General features: G+C 42.4%; 1 protein-coding gene across 4 annotated transcripts in view; it reads right to left on the bottom strand.

Moving 5' to 3' along the window:
- unc5cb (unc-5 netrin receptor Cb) overlaps nt 1–22,907 on the bottom strand; it is a 105,608-nt gene that overhangs the window by 46,687 nt on the left and 36,014 nt on the right. The window lies entirely within an intron of this gene.

The raw sequence follows: 22,907 nt of genomic DNA, 5'->3' as shown, positions 1-22,907 counted from the left end.
ATCTCCCTGTCTTAAATCACATACACACAACTGCATGTGTGTGTGTGTGTGTGTGTGTGTGTGCGCACTCGCTCACACACAAACATGAACAAATGCTCAAAGTGCCACAAAACATTGCGAGCACACAAATATATGGGCATACACGCCCACGAGCGAGCACGGCTAACTTTCTAACTCTTTGAAGAGAGGAGGATGAAGCCTATACGCCACCCCATTTGTCACCTCCAGAACTGTTCTATTCTTACCATCGAACCGGTAGACATCAATTATTCACAAGTGTGAAAGAAAGAAGGCAGAGTAGAGACAGAGATACAGTGGGAAACTGAAGGTGAGAGGGAGGGAGAACAGAGAGAGACGGGGGAAAGTAACTCGGCCAGACAGACATAGATTGAGACATCGAAATGGAGTTGGGCAGACAGACAGAAACATAGCACAGGAGAAAAGAAACAGGGAGGCAGACTGTTCGAATAACAAAAGAGTTTATCAGCCCATCAGTAATTCTTCCATGTCCTTCTATCAACCCGTCTCCCTGTCCTGCGTGGACACGCCGGAGCCTTGTTGTCTGACAAAGGTTGCCTCCTGGATGCTTTGGGAGCACTAAATAATGTCTCGGCTGAGCAGATATCTCTCCACGATGTCTCTCTAATGTTATCTCTCCCTCCATACCTGCCACAGATTGAAGTTGATTGCTAGGAAATGAAAGGGCAGGGGGAGCCAATCAGAAACTGACCAAAGGCACCCTTCTCATCACGAGGGAGGAGGGTTTGTCTGTGTACCGATATGAAAGTGTTTGTGTATGTGGGGGTGATGCTGGGGAGTTCTCTTTCAGTATGTTTGCGAGTGTGCCGCTTCCCATCAGAAACAGTTGTAACTTCTTGCTTTCCTTGGCTGCTAATCGGCTGCTAATTGAGCAGAGGCAGTGAAACCTGAAGTGACCGCTGACCTTTAAGAGTAACCTCCTTACACAGTTTGTGTTTGTGTGGGTGCAATGAAGAGCTGGACCAAGATCATTAGCTGTTTTGATCAATTTTCATCTTTCGCTGTCTAAACAAGAAAAACAACTTTGAAACATTGCGAAGCTTGTCATCCGTTATGTCTTTATGATGGTTTTGACTCTTTAAAGTAGAAGTCATTTTCAGCAGACCTTGGCTTAGTCTGTTCTTTTCTGCTCCATAGTCCTTAGTCCACCCACATCCTCAGCCAGGGGACTCTGACCCAGAAACAGGCAAAGAGAGCCAAGGAAACTCATTAAAGATTGTGTTAGCCTTCTTTCACCCTCCATTCCCATTATCTCTCCATCTCTCTCTCTCTCTCTCTCTCTCTCTCTCCCTCTCTCTCTCTCTCTCTCCCTCCTGGCTCCCTCGCTCTGACGAACTGTGAGGCAGAGAGATCTGAAACAGCCATGAAAGCGTCGCTCCCTTCCACACAGAGAGTCACACGCCTCACATGCTCACACACACACACACATACACCCGCGCAAGCATTAATGCGCACAGAGGCGCACACACACAAACTCGCTCACAGATATTCGAATTCATCAACTTCCTCAGTGCGAGAAATAATAAATTCAAGTGAATGGAACTAGCCCTCCAGTGAAAAATCAGCCCAGAAATGAAAAAAGACACAACATGACAAAATGAAAAGACCCTGACTACTTCTAATCACACTGCACCCTCCCAACATCCAGCACCTCCCTCCCTGGTGAACAGAATACTGAGAGCAACAAGAAGCTCAGAGAAACATTACGTTTCCCTGGCTCCCTCTCCCCCTGTCTACATTCATATGCAACGATAAGAGAGTGATAGTTTGGAAGTTTTGTTCAAGATGATGTAATCTGTATGGAAACACACACTTACCTTGTGCTTAATCACAAACCTAATACTCAACAACATATTACCATACAAATCAAAGATGCATAACCTTCCCCCCCCCCATCTTTTTTTTAGTGTCATATCCCTTTAAAAGGAACATTAATATGGCATGCCTCCACTGTTTGATACGCAATATGGATTTTTCCAAACATTTTTAATTCTGTGGCTTGATTTTAATCAGAAAATTTGCCTCCATATTGAGTGTTTAAAATTTAATGAAATATGTCCTCGCAGCACTTTTATTCAAATGATATTTTGCTCTGTAATTGGGGTGAGTTTTCCTAATTCATATTGTAAGTCTTATTAGTGAATATTTTACGACTCAAATTGAATATTAGTTGAATTTTATATCAGTTCCACATCACAACTACAAAAAGTTTTAAACGAGCTGCATACAGTATTGCCCTCAAAATAAAGTCAATGAAAGAATAAAATGTGCCGTTTTGCATTCATCAAGTGGAGAGCAAAACGGTTTGAAAAAAAACCCCCAAAAACAATTTAATAAGGATAAGAATTAATCAAATGAATCCAAGCAAGTTGGAGAGAGGAGAGGTATGAGAGGGTCTTGGCAGTCAGCCACTCTTTGGCTTGAATCAACTGCAGCAGCTGTGGGAGCGGAGCAATATTAAGGGATGATTACATTTTGGACATGAGCAGATCAAAGTCAAACCTGAACACCGGCACGCTTCACATCAAAGCACAGAGATAAGAAACACACCGAGCTCTTAAAGAAATGTGCACAAAGAGGCACAGCTTGTGCTTTAAAAAAAAAAAAAAATAAGTATTTGTGTTACATAAATACATAAACTGTTGCATAAAGAAGACACCCACGCCAAACACACGCACACAGAAGTGAACATCGAATGTATGAGGTTAGAGGGTGCACCCTGTAGCACTGTACTGTATTCAGTATGTGGTAAACAGCTCGCCAAGAACCAAACGACCTGTCCAATTAGCCAAACGTCCATGTTTCCTACTGTATGCTCTTCACTTCTTCAACAAGTTTGTATTGACAGTGTTTTTCTTCGACGCTGTCTGGGTGACCGTCATCTCGCTGAATCTTAGACACAACAGGAGCTTAATGACGAGCTTACATCAATAGTTTCCTTTAGAAATGAGCACTGGCTGGCTATTTAAGGAATCATCCAGCAAATGCAGTTCAAGTACACCGTAAACTGAGCTACAGATACACCTCCTGAATAATTATTACTCCTCACCACTGCAATCAGTATACCAGTATACCTTAATGACGTCTATTGTGCTGAGAACAGTGAAAACGGATGACATCCGCACCGCATTAGACATCGAAGTCAGTCTCCAGGCTGCGATGACATTTGGCTGCTCCTTTATCGCCTTTTCACAAACGCACTTCAGACCATAAATGCTCCGGTAATTTAACATTTATACGTCACGTGTCAACAGGAGGCCAAATTCGATTTTCTACGAAAGATGCTCTGGACATTTGCCAACTCAAAGCCTGGGAAAGATTTCTCTATAGTGAGCAAACATTGCATTTCAAGCATAGCACACGCACGAGGTTATTATGTTCCGATTCATCAACAATGCGAGTCCAGTGTATGTTGTTGCACTGGAGACAGGGTCCCCCATCCAAATCAAGCAATAACTGGAGGACTAAGTTAGATGTGATATTGATGCACATACAATTACATTCCCTCACTAACATACAGATTACACACTGTGTACTCTGTGCTGTATATACCGTACAGTACTATAGTGGATCCATCAACTGTACTGCTGAATGTTTGTAAGACTGCATTTCTCCCACCATATATTGCATGCGAGTGTCTGCAATAACAGCTTTTGAATGGCGGTCTCCGACACCACTGTGCAAGATAAGCTCTCTCTATTCTATCTGTACTCACGTAGATTTATTGTCCCAAGGAAAGCACTGTATCAGTGGGGCCAATGTTTCCCTTCAATCAGAGGAGAGTCAAGCATGAACGAGGATGAACACTGGCATAAATCTTCTCCCTGCTTTATTCCTATTTATCCTCTTCACCCTCCTTTCTGTCCATCTTGCCTTCTACCTTTCACTTTTCTTTCCACTCACCCTTCCCATCATTCTTATATGCGTTCCCGCTCCAGATAGAGAAAAAGATCGGTAAGTGGTCGGCCAGATAGGTAGACAGCAGGGAGGTTTACTAGCCAATGTTTTGCTATGCCGCTATGGAGAAGGACAAGAGGTGGTTTACAGCTGAGTGGTCAAGCAGAATAATAAACCACTCAGCTGTCATGTCAATTGAAGCAGGATAAATAGGCTGTCAATCAGATCTACCTATAAATGTGCTTTGAGCACACCTACCCATTATATTGAGTGAACATAAATCAATGGTAACGACCTCTTCTAGTCAATACCTGTTAGTATTGGACCTATACATCCCAGTAGCTTAAATCAATATGTTTGGCTTTTGTTTTAAAAGCAAAATCCCTAAGAAGCTCAGTGAGAAACAGGGACAGCGAGCGGAGGCTTACTTCCACTCTAATGTCTCTTTTCAGCCAACTGCCTTATGTACACTAATGTGTCTACACACATTGTCTGAAGGGCCCCGTCGTCTATTGCTTGGCTGCAGCAGGTATTTATTGATCACTGTTAGCGGCCAGTGACCCCTCCCTCGCCCTGTCCTATCTGAGCCTCTCAGCTAAGCACACTCATATTTCATCTCGGGGGAATCCTGCCATCACACAGTAGCAGGGGAGGAGAAATCAAGAATAAACAGCCCAGTCAGGTGTCTCCAACATTAACGTCAGTTCACGGCTCATATTCATTCCATTGCAGGCCAGAATCACAATGACCCGGAGAGAGCCCTTGTACACTAAAGCCACCAAATAAACCAAATGAATAATTCAATCAGGGCATTATAGAGCAGCCCAATTCATGGTTCTTATCTTTACCAGAGTAAGTGATGTAATTGGAAAAATGAATCTGCACGGATTGATTTAGCTTACTGCAGTAAAGTGCAAACACACAGCTGAAAAGAAAGCAGTCCTAGTACTGGAGGAGTGGGTCCAGAGATAAGCATTTTAAATCTATCTACTAAGAATGGACATTTACGCAATAAACTGTACCCTGTGTTCACCCTTCATCCATCTCCTGCTGTGACCTTATGTTATTAAAAACACAGAAAAAGATGAGAATCTCTGTTGAAAATAATATATCGTAAAAGCGGTGTTTAAGTTAATCAATTTCAGAGCACAGTACTATTCCTGTCTTAATGTCTTTGTGCAGCCAGTCATGTCTTTCTCATCGGGAGTGTTTACATGTTGTCTCTGGTCCTTATCCCTGACCTTCACTTGGTCTTCTCTCGCTGCACTCTGGCAGGAGGCAGCTGGTGGTTGCCAGGGTCATGCTAGGCCTTGGCCGCTGTCTGTCCAGTCACATCAAAGCGCCAGGAAAGGCAAGGTCAAAACATCATGAAAATAAAGGCTCATCATTTTTCATTTAAATAAATAAATGCAGAAAAATGGGGAGAACATGGAAATGTGATGCAACAAATGTGCCAAATACCATCCAAGTAAAATATCTTTCAAATAAATTGTGGCTCAGGAGATAGAATCCTTTAAATCACAAGATTGGCGGTTCGAAACCCGGCGCCTCCTGTCCACATGTAGACGTGTCCTTGAGCAAGACATTGAACCCTCAAGTTGCTCCGGATGGCCAGCGCCTTTGCATACACCCCCCCCCCCCCCCCCCCCGGTGTATGAATGTGTGTTTGAATGGGTGAATGAGCTTTATACGGTAAGGTTAGGAAAGCAATATATAAATGCAGTCCATTTACCATATATAACTGAAGAACTGACTGCTGGATATGGCATTTTTTAAATCCAATTTTCCGCCGTTAACTGATATTTAGAATAAACACAGACTAATCCGATTTTTTTAATTACAATTAAAGTAAGGAGTCTTATTCATAGTGGGATAACCAGAGGTGAGCAGAGGTTGGGATGACTATGATATAGGTGAGTGATCTTTGTAAAGTGTATAGTGCCGAAGTGGGATGGACATCGACACTAACTATCTGTTCAAGTAAGACATTTAAAGCTTTGATTCACAAACAAGTAATTATCACTGGCTATTACAAAGCATTTATCTGTTTTCAGTTCCTATATTGAAGTCTTTTTTTCAATTGTTAGCGGTATATCTTTAAAGTGGCTATTAATTGAAAGCTTTTTAATGCAAGGCCAAGTAAAATCTTTCGGCTTTTTACTTTTGATATCTTGTTATTTTATTGCTCTTACTCACAATCTAACAATCTAACAATTTCTGCTGCTTGTCTAAATGCTTTTCTGCTCACTCTCCAGCAGTTATGGTTTTTCAACGTGCTCTCGGCACTGTATATTCCCACCCTCTCCCCTTCCCCTCCAACCATTTGCTCCCTCCTGGATGAAAAGCCATTTTGGTGGTTGATTGGAGAATGATGCTGCTACTTAGAGAGTCACTCCATCAGCACCGAGGGAGGAGAGGAGAGCGCAAGGAGAGAGAGAAAAGCTCAGGAGGAGTAGTGGCTCCCTGGGGCGCTGTAGCTGTGATGGGTGAGCTGTCAAACGCCCCATTGTCCAAATTACCCAGCAAGCACCATGTCACCACCCGGGACTAATTTACGGTGCAGTGCGGTGTGGCACAGACATCGCTCTCTGAGTAAAGTCCGCAGGAGAGACAAGCGAGGGAAAGGGGTGTAAGGAAGGAGGTGGGGGGGGGGGTCCGACCTTGCACCTTCCAAAGAGGTAGAACAGGACGTCAAACACAGACGGTCCCAATGCAAACCCCAATTAACTTCATGCAGGTTTTGTGTTTGCTGTCTTTATGCTTCAAGGCCTCAATGACAGGTGTCAATATAAATATGTGTCATGCCCCCGTGCCTTCCGGGCCCACCCACTGCTTGACAAACACACACACACATCCACTGATGCACAAACACTTTAATACAGAAGCCTCTTGCTTGACTTCACTTGCAGTCGTAATGACTGGTCCTTTTAGCCCAAACTGGCATGCCCATTCAGTTGTCACATATCACACCCCTGGGTGCCCCAATGCCAGACAGGGCCTTCACACTACCCCATACAGATCGGCGGGCTGTGGAGTGGAGCGGATCTTGTCAGAGGAGACGTGTTGCACTTTCTGACCCCTGACTGTGCCCAATGGTTTGATGCAATGCCTCCATTTTGGCTAATTGGCCCAGAGCAGCGGGCAGCCCCATCCTGCCACAAGAGAAAAGCCAAAACAAATCAGAATGCAAAAATACAAAAGAAGACGACGATAAGAGCACAGGATCATCTAGTCAAAAACTGAGATCATTAAAAGCTGCATCATGATTATACCATGAGAACAAACTGTAGAAGATGAAAAGTGAATGTAGAGACATAATACTGTAACACGAGTCCCAACAAAAGACACTGAGGCCTGAGAAAGGTTTAACATTTACCTCAGAATCTTATCTTCTGGGAGAAATATGGGCCTAAGAATCAAGGAGGAAGCGTTATATGTTGAAACTAAACTAAAACTAAAACTAAAAGGCCGGTACTGGGTCCACTCCTGTGGTGAAGTTACAAAACCTTGTAATGGAAGATGGTCTAGTTATAGAAGATATGCATGTTGTAAATGTATTTTCATCAAATGTACAGTTGTAGAAAAGAGTCGGAGAACAACTAGTTGCTTCATTATCCAAGGGGATCTTGGTTACAATGGGGATATTGCATTTGAAATTTAAAACGATTATTATGGCTATGGAGGATAAAACTTTATTTAGGATTTATATTCCTTCCTACCTTTAAAAAGAAATACGCATGTACATGAATGTTACATGTCAGGTGTGCAGTTTTGCCTTTTGAGTTTCTTTGCTCCTTCATGAGAAAACATGCATGTATGACTGGACGTGTAACATCGTGTAATTTCATGCCAATACATTTACTTCTAACCAAAAGTTTGATTGTAGGACTTTTAAATGTAATAAACCTATTATTCTATTACAACACGGATTCATTATCCTTAAGTTAAATACTTTTTTTTGTTGTGACACCAGTGGAGGCAGAAACACACACACACACACACACACATACACACAGTATAACTTAAATTACATATTTTAAACACCAAGGCAAGGCCAGAGAAGACACGTATTGATGATGACGATAATAATTGCCAGTCCAAATGACAGCAAGAAAATGCAATTATCCAGTCCGTCCTTCATAGTGTGTTCCCTATACAAGAATGCCATTATGCAGAGGAGTATGTGCCACCCCCTGCATATGTACACACACTTCACACATATACTGTATATCCTGAAGCACTCAAATGTCCATCCCTTCTCACACAAAAGAAAATCACTGGCAGCACTTTATCTGAAGGACACTACAGACTGGAAGTGTGTCAGAATGTGAGAGACACAGTCCCCAGAGCACGGTCTATTCTCCATGTCTGTCACTGAATCTGGCTGCCTGCTTAATCCCCAGAGAGAGCCACATAGCCTCCATACTCACATCAACCCGCTAAATCTCATTCTCGCCATCTCGTCAATCAAATTGCAACGTGGGAAACCACGAAAAGGCATATAATGCTTTAAGAAGTTCTCCTCATTCTCTTAATGTTCTCTCTCTCTCTCTCTCTCTCTCTCTCTCTTGAGAACTGTATCCTCTCCTGTCTCCCCAACCCTGCTGCTATCGAAACCTGCAGACATCTACTAAAGACCTCAGATGTGATGGGAAATGAGAAGATCAGGATTTACTGTGTGCCGTAATACACCAAACATGGGTGTATGCCCTAATACAGGCTTTGATGCAACTGTGTGTGTGTGTGTGTGTATGTGTGTGGGGGGGAGATGTCTGTTTGCGTGTGTGTATACATGTGTCTGTGTGTGATGGCTGAATTAATGTGACAAGGCAGATGTAATGCAGAATCATAAATCTTAGCCCCGGGATCAGTAGAGGGAGAGCAGGAGGTAATATATTAAAGGGCACACACAAACCACCGTTATGATGCTGAAATAAAAACAAGAACACAGCCGCAATAGCCAGCTAATAGACATGACTCTATATCTGGCCCTAAGGGTTATGACATGCACGCACACACGCACACACGCACACACACATGCATGTGGCACCGCAGTACACAAATGCAGACAAAACACAAACTCTATCCGCTTTTCCAGCAATTTATTATGCTGCTTTGAGCTCAACAGCTCAAGTGTTAGATATGGCTGTAATGCTGTTAAAATCTTAATACTGTTACACAAGCTCGCAACATGCTAATTCTTTACTTACTGTGTAGAGCGCATTGGTAGGGGGCTCTGAAAAAAACATGACAGCAATTCTGTTGAGAATACTGTTGGAATTCACTGTAGCAAAAACACAGACGAAGCTAGCCAGTGTTACTGTAAATTAACAATGCTGTCAAAAACAGTAATCAGACTGTTTCTCAACAGACTGCTCAGCAAACTTTGACAGCTGTCCCCATTAAATCAGATGCTCTTTCACTATAAATGCACTACTAATGTCTTTTTAATGTACCCCATAGACCTGATTGTTGGTTCTAATCACGCTCGTCATTTCATGCTATAAAAGCTGATCTATGTACATTAATTTACCTTCATTTTCAATGGATTTTGGTACGCATTGTAATGCTTTGATGCTGGGAGACTTGAGAGTCATCACACTTGCACTCATTCCTGAGCTGATTTAGCTGCAGACATATTTTCCCATGAATTAAAACACTAATTAATGCAGCTCCTCACATTCTCTGCACTCCTGAGAACACTTGCTATTCAACTCGCATTCATAAAAATACATCTCATTGGGCTTGCGTCCTTGCAACTGTGACATATTTGTTCTTTCATATAGGCAAGGTGCATTAAAGAATATTTTCCTTGGATTAAGGTAATTTAGTGTAGGGTGTATATGCTCTCTCAAATGAGAAGGGCAGCACAGGAATTTCGCAGGAATCGCGACATGTTTGGCTGCCTCACAATAGTTTTGTGGTGTAGAATTTTTTTTTAAACCACCACTGTGTCTTCCTGCATGTTTATTCAAGGGTATCCAGGATGCTTTCTGGGCTTATGCCTAAAAAGAAAAATGGCTTTGTAAGCATTCAAGGAGAATTGCAACGCGCTGGTTGCTGCACATAGGCTATAGTAGGTACAATTGCAGTAAGGTGCTGGCTTTGTTATTTTGTACCAACACTTTACCTGCTAACTCAGGGCTTTGCATGCACTCGATGAATTTTCCGGGGCCTCCCTTTTGTGCAAAGCCATTTTTGTTTCGTAGAATACACCTCAACAAAAGTACTGTATCAGGCTTGTTGTACTGACTCAAAGGGAACAACAAAAAAGCTGTTGTCTCAGCCCATTTCACACAGCTCCTTTCCCTTGTATTATTGACTTGTAGAGGAATGACAACATAGCTGCAATTACACATTGGATACGGTATCATATTCACATTGGCTCTTATACAGTACACTACATCATATCCAGCTTGGATCATCGATTGCATCCTTCCTAAGGCAAAGCGCCTCTTCTCTCTGATATCGCTCAACTCCCTGCCTTTGGCTCCCATGCATGGTTGTTTGGATAAAAGGGGAGCTTACAGAAAAGATCCGTACTGACAAATGTACAATAATTGTGGCGCTTTTTTTTTAATGGTATAATAAACACTGACAAAAGTGGACACACATAAACACACGATGTTGTCACTGTGACCTTGTTCAAACACGATATCAGAGCATCAGACATCTCCGGACTGTTTCTATATCCGGCTGAGATAGATGGCAGATCAAACCTGGAACCAGAGTGCATCTCAAATATATCTTTAGTGACCACTTAGGATCAGATTCTGCTGCCTTGATTACATTAAATTATGTTTGGTGGAAAGAAAATGTATGTACTGGTTTGAACTGCCCTAAAAAGCACTCAAAAACCAAAAGGAAAAGTTGAAAAGTATGCTGTTACAAATCAAAGCAACAGAGAGAAACAAGATGGAAGCTCTCCTCCTGTAAAGGTTTTAGGTTTTGGGTTTAGGAGTCTCGCTGTGTAAATGCTGCAAAGATGAGGTCATTCCTCATTTGTGATGTCAGAATGACCACATCCTGTCCTCATTGCATTTTCGGTGCGTTTATATATTTGTATATTGTATATTTGTATACAACATTCACATATACAGACACGTGCCAAAAGGAAAACCTGAATAAATGAATGGAAAAACAAATGGAAATGCTTCCATACACAATATGGACACAATAGCTCAGATATTAGTGCCAATATATCCCAAGGAATCTAATAAAAAAATATTATTGATTCATTGTCGAACACCTATTAAGTACAAAGAAACACTCCCTCACATATGCATGCGCACACACATAAAGACATACACAAGCACGCCCAGACCTTACACCTGTTAATGGACGTGTTAAGAGGAAAAAACACTTGGTGGGGATGGAGGGCAGTTAGTGTGTGTTTGTTTTGTACGAGTGTGGGGGGTGACTGCATTAGGGAATCACACACCCAGCTCCACTCACCAGGGGACTTCTGTCAGCCTGTGATTTTGCCATGTACCCCTCCCAGCTCTCTCCCCTTCTCTGCTGCTCACTGCTGAAATAGGTCAACCACATATAATGGAGGGGCAATGAGGAGCAAGTGTGTGCCCACCCTCCGCCCCTCTACCCCACCCTGCCCCTCAGCACTCCCCCCACCCGCCACCTCTACCGTCCAGCAACAGAAATCAAGCCACGGCCCCCCCATGGACACGCAGAGGCTGGCTGAGGAGAGACAGGCACAGCCAGCCACAACATGCCGACCTCCCAGCCACAACAGCCATTTACACAGCCACGCTTGAACAGAGCGGATTGCGGCGTCTCGTGTGGAATGAGCACACTCGCAAGACACATTTCTATCAAAATGCTCATGGCTGCAAAATTAAATGAAATGGGGAACATTGGGAACATTTAATAATGGATATTGTGTGGAACTGTTTGCAATCACGAAATAGTTCATCACTGTCACTCTCCTGGGGAGCATGAGATGAGGAGAGAGAGGTGGAGGCTCGCTGGACTGTAATGTTCCAATGTTAAAAAGGGACATTCCACCAATATTGCATGTCAAAGTCAATTTAATATATAGAGGGATTTATGTCGAATCTGAGAAAATTACTCAAATGACATCACCCAGGTATCTCAACTTGTACTTGCAGAGTATAGCCCACATTCACAGGCAGGGGGGGTCAGAACATCTTTGTCTCTGCTGCATTAATTGTCACCCCTTCAATTTTTAATCTGCAAGTGTTTTTTTTTTTGTCCCGGTGAGACATGCAACTCTGCGTCTCTTCCATTGTTTCGTCACTTACGAGCGCTCCACGCGACTCCCTGTGTGTTCATGGAGTTTTTCCCCACGGGTATCACCTTTGTGATACTTCACCATCAAAATATACTCTCATACATTCCCTTAAGAAAAGAAAAAAAGAAGAAGGACATTTGCATAAAAGATATCTACAAAGGATGAACCAAACACAACCGAAATACTGTAGTGGAGGGACCATCTGGCGTCATTGATTTGGCTCCGTTCCATAGCATGTAAATGGAATATGAATGGTTCTATTAACATCCAATGCAATCTGTTTTATTAAAAAAACGGTCTTGTTTGTAAAAGAGTCAATAGATTGGTTGGTTCCTGCAGTCAGTGTAAATCTAGTTATTGATTCAAAGGGTAAATCAGATGTGCTGCTATCATCTCATGTTAAAAGATATGTCTGCACATACATACACGCAGAACTATGCAGCCATACGTATTTTACAGTGTATGATCGATACACACGAGTGTGCAAAGACATACCTCTTCATTTTCTTCTACCTTTCTTACTTCTATCCTTTGCATCTTCCTGCACTCATGTTGTCTTTCCTCTGCAGTCTCCACTGGCTGTGACCTTTTCTCTAGTGGAACAGGATACTGCCCATCTCCATCTTCCTCATGCATTAATGATCTGTGGTAAGCTGAGGGCATCTGTCTGACTCCCAGCCTGTCCGCTGCTCACCCACTTCCAAGGACGGAGCTCAGCCAGAAACGAGCTGAGCCACATTCCCCGTCACCCACAGGGAAATGCAGATAAATAGCTACAGATAGCGATAGCTCCACAGTCTAAAAAAGTGGATGCTGCCCTCTTCTCATCTCCACTGCATACATCTCTTTGACATTCCCCAGTGGCAGATATATAAAATACTGGAGCAGAGAGATGACAGCAGGCAACAGACATAAAGAAACTCAGCCAATTATCCAGGTTTTATACTGAACCTCACTGCAGATACATGCAGCTGAAATGAGGTTTGTTCATGGGGTACCAATGATTATTCTCTTTCATACCTTCTGTTTGTCAGCATTTAACATATACTATGATAATGAGAGGTAAAATGAACCATTTTTCAAGCTGCCCTGATGTCCTTTTCCCAGCATATCTATGTAGCTCTTCCTGAAAGATCCCCCAAAGTGCTCTTTTGGCAAAAGTTCAAACTTGTCAAGTTCAGGGAGGTCGAAAAAAAACAAACGCGGAAATAAAGTGATCTTGTAAACCCCGTTCAATCGGCTGTACATTTGGAAAATGGTACCAGTGATTAGTTCTCAAGTTCTTCCAAATGTCATTTTATTAGTTACACAAGCTCTCTGTGTTTCCACCGTTGTTTCGAGCCAAATCTGTTCTCAAGACCTCGGTAAGCCTGAAGAGACAGATCAAGTGCAACATCTTGGCTTCTTGCATCTGTGGTGACTACCTAAAGCTCGAGACCCGTTCGTAAAGCGTAGCTCTCTCTTCACCACAACAATCTGATACGGTTGCCTCATTGTTCAAGATTTCCTGAATCCTCTCCGTGAGCCACCAGCACTTAAAGTGCAGTTAAAAGTGCTGCCTTAAACTGAAGATATTTCTCCATAGTTCTCAGTTATTGTAGCCTCCACCTAAGCTGCTTCTAAATAGTCGGCATTAATGACAATTGCGCTACAGTATCATAATGGCAATTGGAGTGCTGCTCCCAGAAGATGATCTACCGGGCCCTCAGGGGACCTTTTAAACTCTCCTCTTCACTTTCCCCGTTTTACAATCTACAATCAGTGAACTAAAAGGCAGCAACAGGTTTGTGACTTTACAAAATACTCAAAATGTACTAGTATTGTTGTCATTCATTTAAAATAGACACCAACATAAAACTATTACTTCCTTGGAATCCTAAGTGCCCTGCGATCAACTTCTTCCAATTACTTTTTGGTCTGTTTCTAATGAGGTTTTTCAAAGCAATTTGTTTCCAATGTTGTACAGTAGACTGGTGTAACAGCAGTCTCTCTGGCACTAACAGAAACCACAGAGATGTTTGCTGATACAAACTAAACATTCCAACAGTAGGATGTACAGACGGAATATCTTAGCTGAAGCTTTAAACTCAGCGATAGCTCCCATTACAGCAACAATGGTGAGCAGCTTGGCCAAACAGAGGGATATTGTAATCAGCCTCGTTGGTGTATGTATCTCACCCTGTCACCTGCCGGGACTCATTCCACAAAGCCCTAAGATGAATTCTGACAGCTGCAGAAATCCTCATCTGGGGAGGAGGGATGAAAAGATTTCTTCTGTGCACCTCCCCGCTGCTCCATACCCAAATATTTGACTTTGCCTGTGATCCGCAACCCTTGAAGGCTTCTGTTGGGTTTTTCCACATGACTGATCTCTGTTCTCAAAGCAGGTGTTTAAAACACAACTGACACAGAAGCCTCACTAGTAAACCAGAGCGAGAAAAAGACAGCGCGAGGTTGAGATGGAGAGAAAAAGAAAAAAAACAATCAAATTATAACTACCACACACACATGTCATTTTATGTATCCATTTCTTTAAATAAGGCCAGACTCAAAAGGTTAAATTAGACATGACAACCCCATCAGATAGGAGCGTGTCTGGCTGCCATGCTGATGCAACTCCCTAGGGTTCCTGTCTATGGCGAGCCCTTGATGTCACACTCCTACACACATGGCCTTCAGTCATGGAATAATACACACGCAAACACACATGCATATACTTCACATTCATGCCCACCCAGGAGCATGTATTCAATGGCCCACACTAATGCGGACACACAATATCCACGAAGAATCTTCACAGGGAAATCAAGCTGACAGATCAAAGAGTGCACACACAGGGATGAACATTTCAGAATGTTTGAAACTCTACCAAAGGATGTTTTCCTAAAAACCAATTATCCCTGCGGTTGTGTTCAGGAATGACCACTGCTGTTTCCAGCTCATATCAGGATTCCACAGATCAGACGGGGGCGGGTTTATTTTTTTACCCGGCCCATGGAAGCTAAAAGCATTGCACTTGACATTCAAAGCAGCTTTAACCAAAGAAAGAAATTTCAAAAATATATATTTTTTTGTCTTCAGCTGTCAGAAGGTGTAAGTAGCTACATGACAACTCGCCATGTAAGGCATGAGTTTACAGTAGTTCATTTTCATGTTTAGTTTGATGACCATGTGTTTTTTTAATTTACCTAATCGGTTTTGAAATGGATTGATGAATCAAGGGGTGGGTACCTTTTTCTCATCCTATTAAAGAGCATGTAATCCTGAGATTTAAGTTTATAACATGAAAGGTTTTCACTTGACAGCTACGATGAAGAGCCGCTAGAGTGACATTACTGTCGGATCATATTAGTCAGTGAACACAAAAAAAGTCTGACTGTACACAGCGAACTTACTGCGATTAAGTTGTTGTGCCTGTGCAGCATACTCGCATGCACACAAAGATAACCGCCTATGCACACATACATAAACAGAAATATATAATTCGGGATTATAGGATCTAAAATCAGTAACAAGATTATATTTTTTTGTTTTTTTGTTTTAGTCACGCTAGCACTGTGGCAATGTCGGTCAGCTAGTCAGTCTATCTCTTTGGTCCAGACTGAAATATCTCAACTATGCAATGGATTGCCATGAAATGTGTACAGACATTCATGGTCTCGAGTCTAGAGGATGAATTCTGAAGACTATGGAGATGCCCTGACTTTACATCTAGTGCCATCAGCAGGTCAAAATATGTCTTATGCTTTTGGTTTATGACCAAATCCCTGCAAAACGAATGACAGCATCAGCATTGTTAAAATAAAAATAAATCCTGTTAAACATCAGCGTGGTAGCATTGTCATTGTGAGCATGTTAGCACACTGACGTTAGCATTTAGCACGGCTGTGCGTAAGTATAGCTTCGCAGAGCCATGGCTGCAGACTCAGAAAGGGGAGAATCCACAAAAAGGATTGCTTGGATTTGGCTGCCGCTAAACCTGCACAAATAAGACAAAAAGAAACCGTGAAATTCTCAAAGCTCCCGCAAAAAGGAGGAAATGCTCTCTTAACTGTGCTGCCAAGCAAAAAAGCGTCTCGGTGCTCCTGTGCTAATTTGCACATATTTAAATAAGGTAACATGCATACATTTAGCAGCGAAATTGGTCCTTTTCTATGCAAATTAGCCTCATGGAAAAAACAAAGTAATTCACAAAGATCAGTGCTAATAGCCATATGCAGTTACAGATGCAGTGAAATTGTTTGTGTCTTCAAAGAGTTGGTGGTAGATGAAAGAACGAGGCATTTACTCTATAAGGGGCGTCATACCCAGACTGCATTTATTGATATTTAAAGTCATATATAAGTCTTTAGGTGTGCATTTAAAAACACCAACAGCACAGAGAGAGTGTGATATTAAATCCCAAATACGTTCTCTCTCTGTCATGCTTAAATTCCGTGCCTGAAGTTTTAAAGGAATGTCTCAATTGCATTACTTTGGTCAGGACCTGTAGCTCACAGTCTGACAATGTTCCTTTTCCTCTCTGACATCGTTCTGCCAACTGTTTTTTTGGCGCAGAGGCAACACTTAATGATTGCAATCAGATGCAAAAAAAGGGAAAATTGCACTCGGCTGTAAAACCTTAAGGGTGTTTGCGCTTTAAAAGCACAATCATTTTGTGAATCCGACCTTGAGACGGGGCAGATAGCGGTTGCAAATGATGTGCAATTCATGGTGCCATCAGCGGCCGCAATCCATCCTTTATGAATCTCCTTGTTTTATACTTATTTATTTACAGCCTGACCTTTCAAAGATACTGGGCTGTTGGCTGATTGGTTGCATCGTCAGTTTATAGACATTTTAAAGTTTAAAGTTGTTTGGTCGGTAAGAGATTCAAAATGGCAGTAATTCGATTCTTGTCCTTCCCATATATTTATAGTGAACATACTGTGTCCATACTGTACCCACATATCAATTCTTAAATACTCACAGATCTGAAAAATTCAATATATCCTATCTCCACATGACATGTGCATTCTTACACTCAGTAATGTGAGTGACAGTCAGGCCCAGGAGATACACACCGGGGGGTAAACACAGTGCCTTAAGAGAGGGAATGAAAACATGGCTGGTATGAGAGAAGAAGGTGACAGGGAGACAGAGAGAGTGGGAGCTACAGAGGGAGAGATGGTGTGATATGGGGGGAGATAAGGGGGGAACTTCTCCACAGGCTAGTAGTTCAGCTCACATCACCTTGCCAAAACTGTCATTGCCCCCTACGCCGCCCCCCCCCCCCTCCAAACCACCTCCCTCTCCAGCCCTGCCTCCCTCTGTTTTCGACAGAATGATTAATCGTGTATCTGGTCATGCGAGCACCACTGTCCCCCACTACGCTAAACATTATCATAACTTTTTTTCCCCCTATAATTACTGAGACTATGAAGAGCCCAGTGTTCTCGATGAAACACAGACACAGAATACTAGAGGCATTGTAGCCTGTTGTAGCTATTTGTTTGCATTGTGTTAATAATAGGAGTAATAAAGAATGTGCACTCGGATTAATGACCCAGTTCTGGAGGGAAGGTTGATAAAAATCAGCATCATATCAAATCCCATCTCCTCCACACTGGAATGATCTAAAACTATTAAATCCAAAAATGATCTTCCATGTGCTGACAAGGGGACGGCAGCTCAGCGCTGAGCATCTCCCAGCGCCCGGGTCATATTTTCCTAATGTCTTTTTAATATAGTCATGTCATATTCCTGCTGTTCTTCTAAACACTCTTGCCTATCATGTGCTGAGCAGTGTGTCGACCGCACCATATTAAAGGCAATATACCATGAGAGTGGCCTACAAGTTTCACATCAGCTCTGTATCCCCACAGGATCTATTACTGTTTATAGGACTTTACATTAGCCTCTGTCTGCCGCCATTATCTCCTACGCACTGCTGGGGACACACTCGGCATATCGCACTCCGCAAAGAGAGCCTTTCACACTGTGTGGACATGCAAACAAAAGCATGCACGTGATGTACACACATTGGGAGAGGTATGAATGCACACACAAAACGGAGAAGAATGCACGACACACACACACACACACACTTCAAAATCCTCACGGTCCTTTCTGCATTTAGAACACAAAAGTGTGCCGAGCTCCAATGTGTTGTGTGGTAAAAAATGCAATTCACTGTAGATGTGTGGCCTTTCCAGACAGACCGCAGAGATTTGTGTGTCATTGGAGGAATCTGGACTTTGTCTCTGCCGTGGTTCAGTTTTCCATTACTGTAATCAGGTAAGGGAGAGGAAGAACATGCACCATTTCCTTACATATGGAAAGCCTCATTTTAAGCCTGAATTGTACCTCTGTATTGATATAGCAATGCTGTCTGTGCCAAAATAGTAGCAATGATTTATAGTTCTGGGTAGACTTCAACCTTTTATTGTCCCAATTCCAACTTAACTGATGTGTTATGCATATATATCTTAAAGAAAAAGCCCAAAGCAGAGGCACTTACATTCTTTCATATTCACTTTGTGATACAGAGTGGTAGCAATAACGAAGAGGAGGAGGAGGAGGAGGAAAGGTGAGTACGGACTTATCTAGATGAACAAAAGTAAATTTAGAACTCCTAAAAAAGAAAAATTATGACCTCTTCCATTTTGTGAGGAAATATAATGAAGACCGGGCAGACCAATTAAATGTTTTCTTGCCGCAAAGGCCCCGTGTCTAATTTAATGGAAGCAGACATTGCTGACACCTATGGTGACGATACGCATCTGCATAAAAGTGTAAATCACCCTTTATAAGCAATAAAGACTCTCTCCTGCTCAGAGGTTGAAAGGGATAAGGAAGAAGAAAGAAAGAAATTCCTTTTGTTTCTTATAGTACATTTGTTTTACATTTGTAAGGAGAGGCTTTTACTTAGTACAACATAGTGAGTGTATTCTTTTATGTAATAGACAAAAGCATTACAAATTCACTGGGGAGTGCGAACATGCATCTCAGATGACTCCATCCAATTATATCCGGACGCGATAACGCTTCTGGGTAGAAATATTTGATCAAAAGTGCGTTAATGGGCATAGAAGCCTGATGTTTTCTATCTGAGACCCCACAGTTTAATGTGTTTCTGTGCTGCTGCAGCAGTGACAGAGGAGTCCGTGTCCTCTACTGCCAAACTGTGTGGCGCTCTAACATAACCTCAAGACCCCTGTACATTTCAGGTGCCATCCAGGACCCGATGCCAGGCCGCAGTGTGCCAAAGGCCACAGCACTCGGTGAAAGAAACATCTGTGTGATCTGCTGGACAGGAGTATAAACTCTCTGACACACACACACAAACACACACACACACACCCACACACACCCACACACACACACAGCTTCCCCTGAGCATGATGATGATGGTGACAGCTGCAATCTGCTGTGAACATAAAAAACATATTTTTAAGGAAGACTGTATTCATCTGTAACATCTTCATAACTAAATAATTAGCTAAAAGGGCAAATATGAGGTCGCCAAGGAAACAACATGAGACATATGTATGTATGAATGTTGTGGATTGAAATAGGGGTTGTAGGTATGAAATCCATGTGTAATTACTTAATGAAGTCATCTACAAAGTCTACACTTCTTTTTCAGACCCATATGGGGCCCCATACTTGATTTTGTGTGTAGTACAGTATATTTACAAAGAAATAAATTCTGAATAAAATAACTAAATCCCATGATTAGAACATCTCCTGCACAACACTATAGACCCAGTAGGTGTTGACAGGCCATCCTGGTGAAGCCTGAGGTATCCTTTGCACTGATTTCTGAGGTCGTGGCCTTCATAGAAGTCCTCAGGCATCACCACAAAAGGGTCAGGGAAGAGGTCAGGAAGTATGTCACCTCCCTTTATCCCTCAACAACAGATCCATGCTCATTTCAATCCTCTCTCACTACACACCTCTCCTTCTTCCTCTCCTGTCAGTTGTATTTACAGGCTGGTTAGGCTATAGGCCAGATGTGCTTTAACACACCAACATCAAATTGTTCTAAATGTCTCCTCTGCTGAGCCAGTCTTTTTTTTTTTTCGTCTTCTGTTAGATGTCTAGCTATGACAAACTGCATGCACAAGATGTAGCATGTACAGAGAATCAAAAACAACAACAACTTTATTTTCCTCCTCAACTCATGCAGATGATGTACTCCCCAACTTATAATTGCGCTACTGATTAGGCTCGTCCCACTGCATATCTCCGCCACTTCACAAAGCTCATCACGCACATCTGTTCCCAACAGCATCGAACAAGAGGCGCATTAACAAACAAACAGATAACAATTAGTCACGTTTGAAGTCCTCTGTTACATGAGAGAGAAAGCTGGGATTGTTGGCACTGAAGGAATCACAAATGCCCTGTTACAGTAGGGGGCTTCCAGGAAGTAACCTTTCAGCACTTTTTCATCATGGTGACGACTGTGGGGAAAAGTACAAAAGGTGCAAGTACCATTACGATGATGATGTAGAAGAGAACCTCATATTTATGGTAATTTAAACTCCAGATTAAAACGGGAACTGGAACTAATCGCTCTATGTCTGATAGAGAGTAGGAATGTGAAGCGCCACCGAGCTGTCAGTCAAGCTGCATTAAGAGACAACTGAGGACACGGCGGAGAGTCAGAGGTTAAAGCCATTACGAGCTGGGTGGCTCCACTTTCTGACCTTTAACCCTCACTTCCCCACACTCTATATGTTTTTTCTCCTCACCCCTTCAAGTTAAAACGGATCCAGTTTGGCAGCAGGTGTTATAAAGTCCACAAAAAACACATACTGAGCTGCAGCACAAAACCTCATTTCCATAATTCACCCACAATGTTTTTACTTTATTGATTATTTTAATCTTTTTATTAGAATAATTCACTTGTTTTACCCATATTTCCACTACTGCTTTTCTCTGGCAATTGTAAAAAAAATCATTTTGCCTTACCATCCCTTTGCTTTTTTCCATCTTCCAAACACTTTACAGTTGCTGTCCTTTTATTTTTTGATGAGAGAGGGGAACAGGAGGTCTACCCCAGTGCACTCCCAGCCTTATGTTTTAATATTTAATGACGATGTGCAGTAATACCAGCAAAACACACACAGTCGTGCACGCACACACAAGCACTGTGTGTTGCTGGTGAGAGCAGGTGTCGTTGGCGAATGCTAATTGAACCGGTCCATGGGTCAGTGAGCCTTCCTGTTTTTGCTGTGCAGAAGTGTACATATATATTCTGGCAGAGCAGATATCGTTGTTGCTCGAGGGCACTTCTGCCTCCCACTGTACGACAACGGAGCTGCTCATGGGCTTCAGAGTAAAGTGGAGCGGAACCTCTGAGCCCTGTGATGACAAGGATTATGGAGAGTGGAAACTTATTCTTTTCTTTCGGCTAACCAGTGGAGGCTACCCGATAAAGATGAGTTTGTAAACAGACATTTCTAAACGACTATCTCGTTCTCATATCACCAGATCCAAATAGCTTTATTTTTATGTCCCATTCACTCTGGACGAATAAGGAAGTCGACAACATCCTTGATCCCTTCCTCCTCGAGTTTGATTTGTGTACAGACACACACACACACACACACACACACACACACACACACACACACACGCACACGCACATAAACCAGTCACAGCTAACATCCCTATCTCCCTGAATAGGCCCATTACAAATACAATTGTTACCCTGACACAGACATTATAATATAAATGAGAAAGTCTGAGTGATGCAGAGTAACACATGCCATACATCTCATTAAGTTAGTAGCCAGCCAACGCTCATTAGTCTGGCTCTCCAGTTATGCAAGTTCAACCACCAAAGCAATGACTTTTGGTGCATGCATGTATAATTCATACTAGGGAACTTTGTGAAATGCTCCAGATGAGTCTAACTATACGGAGGAGGAAAACTATAGCAAAAAAAATACATATTTAAGTATATGCTTACCTGTAGTGGAGCCACCAGAAGATGTCAGGAGATGTGAAAGAAAAAAGAAGAAGGAGAAAGATAAATTAGTACAAGTATACATTTCCAAATTGCACACAAGTACATTCAAACAGTACAACATTATAGCACATATTCTATTAAAAACGTTGTAAAGCGAGGTTCCTTTCTCCAGAACATGAACAGAGCCGAACATTTGATGACAGAAAAAGACTGAGTGCCCCTGAAAGTCATACCCCTGCCCCCTGTGCAGCCACACATGGCTCTGCTTCAACGATGGAGGAATTCAGGAGGAACACATGTTTCCGGGAGCACCATCAAGTATGTAGAACACAGTAGAGTTTACAGAGGAGGGGAACCGGCTTTAATTAGAGTTAAGCAGACCTGGTTCTATTTGTTTTCATTTGCGTGATTTATCCTCTTTCATTTGGCAGCTGGCTAACATGTCCCAGACCATCAGAGCAACCTCGCCTGAGGTAAAAGGATACGGCTGGCCTTTGGAGAGGAGGACTGGAGCGAAGCCGGAGAAGAAAAAAAAGGAAGAGAAGCAGTCTTGTGTAGTTTATTGGGCCACAGTTGAGGCCACCTGTTATGTGGAAATACTTGCAGGGCACATGAATATCAATGGAGGTGGTCAGCTGCCATATTGCATGCAATCCAGCATATTTTACTTTGGGAAAACACATTTCCTTCCATTGAAGGACTTAGGGGGGGAATGAGAGATGAGCAGGATGAGGATGGGAT

Source organism: Cottoperca gobio, chromosome 12 (assembly GCF_900634415.1).
Source record: "Cottoperca gobio chromosome 12, fCotGob3.1, whole genome shotgun sequence".
NCBI lineage: Eukaryota > Metazoa > Chordata > Actinopteri > Perciformes > Bovichtidae > Cottoperca > Cottoperca gobio.
Note: the sequence above shows the minus strand (reverse complement) of the source record. Positions and strands in the feature narration are given on the sequence as shown.